The sequence below is a fragment of the Lipotes vexillifer genome, unplaced genomic scaffold (assembly GCF_000442215.2).
Source record: "Lipotes vexillifer unplaced genomic scaffold, Lipotes_vexillifer_v1.1 scaffold683, whole genome shotgun sequence".
NCBI classification, from domain to species: Eukaryota; Metazoa; Chordata; class Mammalia; order Artiodactyla; family Lipotidae; genus Lipotes; species Lipotes vexillifer.
Genome location: NW_006779881.1, coordinates 460,790 through 468,099, shown reverse-complemented (window position 1 = coordinate 468,099; position 7,310 = coordinate 460,790). Strand labels below are relative to the sequence as shown.

The following is a 7,310-nucleotide window of genomic DNA, read 5'->3' as shown; positions in this document are numbered from 1 at the left end:
AGCAGGAATCTACTGCATTCAAATCAAGAGATCACCTAATCATGCATTTAAGGCCTGTGCCTAGTCACTGGAAATGGAAGATAGGAAAGAGACAGAAGATAGGTGAAGTCACTTGATCAACTGTGCCTCCCTATGAAGAACTTCCTTCCACAACTTCTTTTGTGCTCTACCTTAGGTCCTGACTTTGGTTTTAGTGAAAATGAAGTTTTCTGTACAACTCTAGGTATAGTAACCTCGGTTTTATCTCAGTGGGTCCTGTGAAAGCTTTTTACCTTGAATTTGATTAGGTGTACATAAACGAACTTTGGGCCTCAGGATTCTCCTGCCCAATCTGAACTGGGTTCTTGGCTACTTACAACTGCATGGGGGGGGGGCGGGTGGGGGGGGCGTGGAACCTCTGTTTTGAATACCTGAGAGTCTCTTGGGAAAGAGAGTGGCTGTGAGCTCTGACAGCCCTGCTAATCTCCCAGTGATCCCCAGGCCTGGTACTATCAAGCAGCAGAGATCTTTCTTTAGTTCATTGTTTCCTAAATTTCCCTGAAGATGAGAATCACGTAGGGGCACTATTTAAACCTACTAATTCCCAGATCCCCCCCTGAAGAGTTTGAGTGAATTTGAGGTAGGATCCAGGATGCTATGTTGCTTCAGATGCTTCTTATCAGAGAAATGTGGGTAACCCTGCTTTAGGTGGTGCTGGTTGAATGTTTTTTAACATTTGTCTCTTAGGAAAAAATATACAGCACCTAGTTTTACAGGTATTATAGCTTACAATGAGGTGTTATTCAAGTTCAAATAGTCAGTAGGTTAAAAATTAATTGTACCTGTGGATGGTGGATATGGTAAGAGCTGTGACACTGCTGTTGGAATGACTGAGGTTTAGGAAATACTGTCCCCCAATCTGGGATTTCCTGTAGATGTGATACATTCCTGTAGAGGAGGATTCTGAAAGACACATTGGTGGCACGTGGGCTGGTGTTTCATTAATTAAGATATAGGTCCCACACTGCAGATGAGGCAACAAACTTGGAAAGTCCAGTTCCTGCCTTAAAGGAACTCATAGTCTCTTGGGGAAACTGACAATTACAGTACAGTAAAGCACTGAACTGGAGGTTTTAAGACAAAGGAAGGAAAGTGAATGCCTGTGTCTGCCTGGAGTGTTTGGGAAGACCACAGAAGAGATGTTTCAGCTGAGTACATGAAAGAATGGAGTTTGTCAGGGTAGCTAAAACTGGGGAGGGCATTCCCGGCAGAGGGAATGGCATGAGCAAAGGCACCAAGCAGGAAACAGCAGGAAGTGTAAGGGAAACTGCAAATAATTCAATATAGCCAAAGCAGGAAGATATGAAAAGCAAACTGTAAGAGGTGAGGCTAGAGGAGGCCAGGGTCAGCTGTGAGATCCAGTGCAGGCTGAGGTATTCATATGTTAACCTGAGGATGGGGGTGAGCTTCAGGCAGTGTGTACATCTTTCCCCCCTAGGGTGAGAGTCCATCATGCTCCTGAGATTCCAAAGGGTAGCCTGACCCTCCAGAAAGAACCAGGCCAGTAGGAGCCACTGAAGGATTTTGAGCAGGAGAACACTGTAATTGACTTTACTCATTCAGATGATTCTAGCAGCAGTGTGGAGGATAAGCTAGAGGTCAGTGAGGTGTCCACTGCAGCAGTCCGGGCCAGAGCAGAGGTTCCACATGAAAATATGTGTCTAGGGAGCACCAGAGATATGGCAGCAAATATTTGCATGCCTGCTGGGTGTGTAACACCGTTCCCTGCCCTGAAAGTCAGAAGCCCTGCCAGCTAAAAAGGGCGGGGAGGGGAGAATGGCTCCATTCCAGTCCCTCCAGTACAAAGGCGAAGCTCCCTGCCCTGTAACCAGGCCTTACACACAGAGGGATACATCACGTCCATGGAATACTATATAGCCTTAAAAAGAAAGAGGTAGATCTGTATCTGTTGGCAGATTTCTAAGGTAAATTAAGGGACAAAGTCAAGATGTAGTACATTATATAAACATGGTGCTATTTATTTTGAATTACTCTTTCAGAAATTACTGTAGTGATAGCTGACTGGTAGTAATGGTTACCTCTGCAGAGTAGAGATAGCAAAGAGACTTTCTTTTCAGTTTATGTTGTCCTGTATATGCTTGAATTTTCTACACTGGGCATGTATTTTATAATAGAAATACATACTGTATATCTGTAGTTTTAACTAATCCTAGTTCCTCCCAGCCCTTCCCAGGAGCATGTAACTAACATCAGTTTGTGAATCATTCCCTGGTCCCCTCCTGGGTGCACCCACAGTACTTGGTTCATCTCTCTATTATGGCATTTAACACAGTGTATCATGAATATGTTGGTCTGGTTTTCTCTAGACTGAGAACTCCTTGAGGCAGGGACCATGCTGACTAACACAGTGCCTGGTCAGTGATAGAGCTTAGGTCCCAGAGCACCATGCAACTTACAAAGTGCATTTATACATTTTTGTACATTCTGCTTGAGGGCCCAGCGTTAAACTTCTGTCTGAGCCTGTGGTATGATGCCAGGACCCACTGTTCTCTGGAGGAAGAGGGGTGTGGCCATGTTTGGGGGGAGGGGAGCAGTAGTAACTGAGTGTACTCACCCTGTTCTTTTAGGACAGCTAACTCCAAGGCCATAAACAGAGGGTGTGGAGTTTCCTTTCTTTATAACCCTGGGACCAATCAAGGAAAAGGATTGCTCTTTGTTCTAGAGCTCCACAGAGAGCCATCAAGGTCTGGCAGAAAGCACACAGACTTCGGAGCCAAGTAGACCAGGAAGCCCCATCAGTGTCAGGCCATTAAACCCCTTGGAGCCCTAGTTTTTCCCTCTACTTAATTATAAATAATATATACTACACAGAGTTGTGAAGGGTAAATAATAAAGAAGACAGTGTATTGGCCGTAAATATTAGTTTCTTTCTTGGTTCTGTGTAACACATCTCTCAGCTCTGCTCTGGGGCACCAAAGGTCTGGCCTGTGGCAAGAATCAAAGTGGTCTGCTCTTTGGGGAAAGGAGGGTTCGGTGTGTAGAGGAGAGCTGCGAGTGTTTTCTCTCATGGACTGTCCCCTCCCCGTTCCTCTGAGCTGCTTCTCTCTTCCATCTCTCACAGACCCTCCACATCTGCCATTGCAGGCCTTCCCTTGCTCGGGGTGACGCTCTTGAGTAAGATAAGCTGGACTGGCCCCTGTGTTTGCTTCCCTGCCTGCTGCTGCCCCATTTGATCAAAAGACCTTGGAAGTATCACAGACTCAGAAGCCAAGATTTTGTGTTTAAGTTTTCAACTGTAAATAAAGTTGTTGTTTTTTTGGGGGGGGGGTTTTTGGGTTTTTTTTTTTTTTACCGTGTGTTGTGTTCTTTTTAAATGGTTGTAATGATAGCCCTGTTTCCTCACTCCTTAGCTCCAGCTAGGAGTACTGACTCTCCCCAGAGGCCAGCATGGGCCAGAGCCAGGCCCTTGATATGTAGAGTTGATGCCTCAGATTTACAAGCAGTTGTAGCAGTCCCCTCATAGGTTCAAGCTGATTGGGCAAAGAAGGCAAAGCCCCAGGGCCTTATGTTCCCAGTAGGTTCATTTTGGTTAGTTCTAGAGCCTGTGGGTGAAGGGTCACTAGCTTGGGATATTTTTGGATGGGGGACCATTTGGTAGAATGTGCCTTGATCATGATGAAGTGGAAATCATTTATTAATAGTTAAAAATCTTGGTTTGAATCCGAAGTCATTTTTTAAACAGTTGAGGTCTTGAGATGTTCACGTCCCCATTCAGAGCCTCGGTTTCCTCATCTGTAAAATGGGGATAATACTACTTCATAGCATTGTCAAAAGGGTCAAACAAGAGAATGGAGATGAGGATAACTTGTAGACAGTAACGTGCGTTGGAAAATGTTTGTTTTGAAAGGAAATAAAAGGATAACATAAAAACATAAAAGATAAAAAGATCCCATTGAGTGTAATGTTCAGGAGGTAAAGGGAGTTCCCTGGTATTCCTTTCATGAGGCAGTTTCTATGTTATCCCATTCCTACTTTCTCCTGGCTCATGGCGGGGATGACTCATAACTACGAGCAGCAGGCTACTGCAGCAGCAGAGTAGCAGAGAGCTCAATTCTGTGATAAAATAGAACCAGGCTAAAAGTGCCATTTCAGTGTACTGGGGGACAAGAAAGGTGGTGAGATATACAAGGGCCCTGTAGTTTGGATATTTGCAACTGTCTAGCTAAGTAAACAGGATTCAGGGTACACGGGGAAGAAAGGGTTGTGATCTAGTGGAGGAGAAATCTTCAAGTAACTAAACGGGGTAGAATTTAAAGAGAGAGGAAGGAGGATGAGCAGCTGGGATCCTGAGCTGATGTTCTTATGATGGGCCATTCAGTTGAATTCAGTTACACTTGGCACCTGCATTCTTTGCCAGTTTCTGTCCTGGGCACTGGAGCTGTAAAGATGAGTAAGATGTGGCCTGTGTTTGTGACAGGGGATAGGCATGGTTTGGATTCAGTGTGGTGAGTGTTAGAATGTGAGCCCTTATGAGGACAGGAAAGTTGGTCTTTTTTGTTTGTTTTTCACTGCCGTCTCCAGCACCTAGTAGCCAGTAAGAGTTCAATAAATATTTGTTGTGTGAATGATAGTGGTATGTATAAGATGCTATGGGAGCAGAGCGGAAAGATTGGGGGTGAGAGGAAGAGGCAACATTTGAGGTAAGTATTGACAGATTGGTTGGAATTAGCCAGGAGATAAGGGTGGGGAGGGCTTTCTAGGAAAAGGCAACTATGTTTTGGGGCCCAGAGTCTGTAGAGATGGGGACAAGGTGAAAGTTTTGCAGAGGAGATTCTTGGAATGAAACCATTTGCCTTTCACATCACTTAAAGGTAGACACTGGAGCTGTGGTCACCACACTAGGCTCTCAGGGTGGCAAGGGGACTAGCAGAACCATGGCTTGGGGAGCTCCCATCTTGGAACAGGAGATGGATTTTGACATGAACTGTTTCTCCTCCAGTGCTTCAGTACCATCTATGCAGTGGTAGAGAGGGGGCTACAAGGAAATCACTCATCTTCATGTTCACTGAGCATGAAGAGAGACTTCAGTGAAGTAATTGGATGAGTAAGTAATGATACTTTTAAGTAACATTTTAAAGACAAATATTATAGAATTTATATTTCTGCTTGAGAAGCCATCCCTTCAAAGCAGTTACATAAGGAAGGTTACTTATTCTCAGAGGTGCTGCTGCCATTATTCTAAGTGCCTTTGTAACTCCACTTTGGGGAAAAGCTCTCAAGCCTATGGGGCACACTTTTAAATTTCCTAAGTGTTGGCAGAATTGCCTTTGAGGAAATATTTTCTTTTTAACAGTCAAAAGTCACCTGGAGCTGGAACAGATGAACAGCAGCTCCGGGATCCACCTACTTCTCTCCCTTCACACTTGCTGCCGCAGACCTTTTTCACCTGGATTACTGGTGCTGCTGCCCAGATGACCTCTCTGCTGCCAGTACCTTCTTCTCCAATCCATTTTCTACATCATTCACTTGACACATTAATTACGATATTGTGTGTCAGGGACTATGCTAGATGCCTCAGGAACTCATAGTCTGGCAGGGAAGATATAATGAGTGTGGTACAGTGTGTTAGGAGAGGGTCTCCTAACCTAGTAACATCTGAGGCAAGACCTAGAGGATGAAGTTAAGCAGGCAAAGGAGAAGGGAGAAAGGAAGAATGTTATAAGGAGAGGGAATAGTATGTGATAGCTCAAAGGAAGCAGTGGCTAAAAGGTCACCTGGAAGGTTGGACAGGGAATGTGACAGAAGAGTGGGAAGTAAGTTTAGAGGTCATGCAGGGTCCTGCCAACCACATTAAGGAATCTGGACAATCCTGTGGGTGGTGTAGTCACTAAAAGATTTTAAGTGAGACAGTGTCGTGATCAGATGGATGTTTTCAAAAGAACACTGGATATTGTGATGGGGAATATTAGAGTAAGAAAGGTAGAGACGCTGGCTAGGAGGCCACAGCAGTGCTGTAAGCCAGGGGTTGGCAGGCCAGGTGTCACTCCCTATTTTTCAGTGGTTCATGAGCTAAGAATAAGAATGATTTTTAAATGTTTTAACTAGTTGGGGGAAAAAAAGTTTAAATAGTTGAAAAATCTAAAGAATATTTTGTGACATAAAAATTGCATGAAATTCAGATTTCAGTGTCCATAAATTACATTTTTTTGGACCACAGATGCACTTGTTTACTGATTGTCTGTGGTTACTTTCAGGCTCTAAATTTGAGTAGTTGAGAATCTGGCCTGCACAGCTTAAAACACTACCTGGCCCCTATAGAAAAGGTGCCTACTCCTGCTCTGAGCAATGGATAATGATGGCCTACACTAAAGTAGCAGCAGTAGGAAAGAAGAAACTCTGGATTTGCATTTAGAGATTTTTTTTAGAACTGATTCAGGGAGGCCTTTAAGGGGTGGAATTTACAGGCCTAGATGATACCGATGGGGTAAGGACTACTGCACTAGCCTCCTAGCTGGTCTCCCTACTTTCATTTTTGCCCCTCTGCAGCCCATTCACTCTTCCCCAGCCATTAAAGAAAAAAAAAAAAAGTGCCATTCCCTACTTTCAGTTCTAAAATTACTCTTCTTACTATTGCCCTTAGGTTAAGTTTCAGATAAAATGTTCCCAATTTAACCCTGCCTACCTCTATAACCCAAATGTCTTCATTCTGGTCTTACTGGACTACTTTAGTTGTATTTGCCCCAGACCCCATCTCTTCTTGCCTCCTACGCCTTTGCATAAACCTCCATGTGCTTGGAGTCTGCACTAAACCTTCTCCCCACCGCCACTCCCAAAATGCTTTGTGCATTTGCAGCGCTGTAGTGTTGGGTGTGTTGCATGTTTAAATTTCTGCCTTTATCCCTGGACTGAATTTAAGAAGGCAGCAACTGGCGCACTTGTCCATACCCAGCAGATAGTAGACGCTTGATAAAGAACGAACTAAGGTGGACGACTTCATCTACATCATGCGGCAGCCTCAATTACAAATCGTTTGTGAAACGTGCATAGTAATCCCTATTTCACATGGCTGTTTTAATAAAATGCACGAAAAATGCCTAACGTGCTCAATAAACGTGAGATGAAATTAAATCTGATTTGTGGCCAATACGAAAAGATGTGAATACTCAAGACAGTCCTCCTGTGCCTGGTATGATAGATCGGGAGGCGGGTCCCCACGGAGTACACCCCCGCCCTCCATATGCTGGGCAAGGGCTGCCTGATACCTTGCGTGGTCCCCCCAAGGTGACTGCTCCGCCGTAAACCGACGCTCT

At 44.5% G+C, this 7,310-nt stretch overlaps 1 protein-coding gene across 2 annotated transcripts in view; it reads left to right on the top strand.

Annotated features, from left to right (window-relative positions):
• Window positions 1–3,318, top strand: part of PPIH (peptidylprolyl isomerase H) — a 17,330-nt gene extending 14,012 nt beyond the window's left edge. Inside the window, exon 10 of one of the 2 annotated variants that reach the window (XM_007453013.1) lies at window positions 3,122–3,318. The gene's annotated coding sequence lies outside the window, so the exon portion shown is untranslated. The remainder of the gene's footprint in view (window positions 1–3,121) is intronic. The other variant, XM_007453012.1, reaches the window with a different exon arrangement.
• Window positions 3,319–7,310: the final 3,992 nt, after the last annotated feature.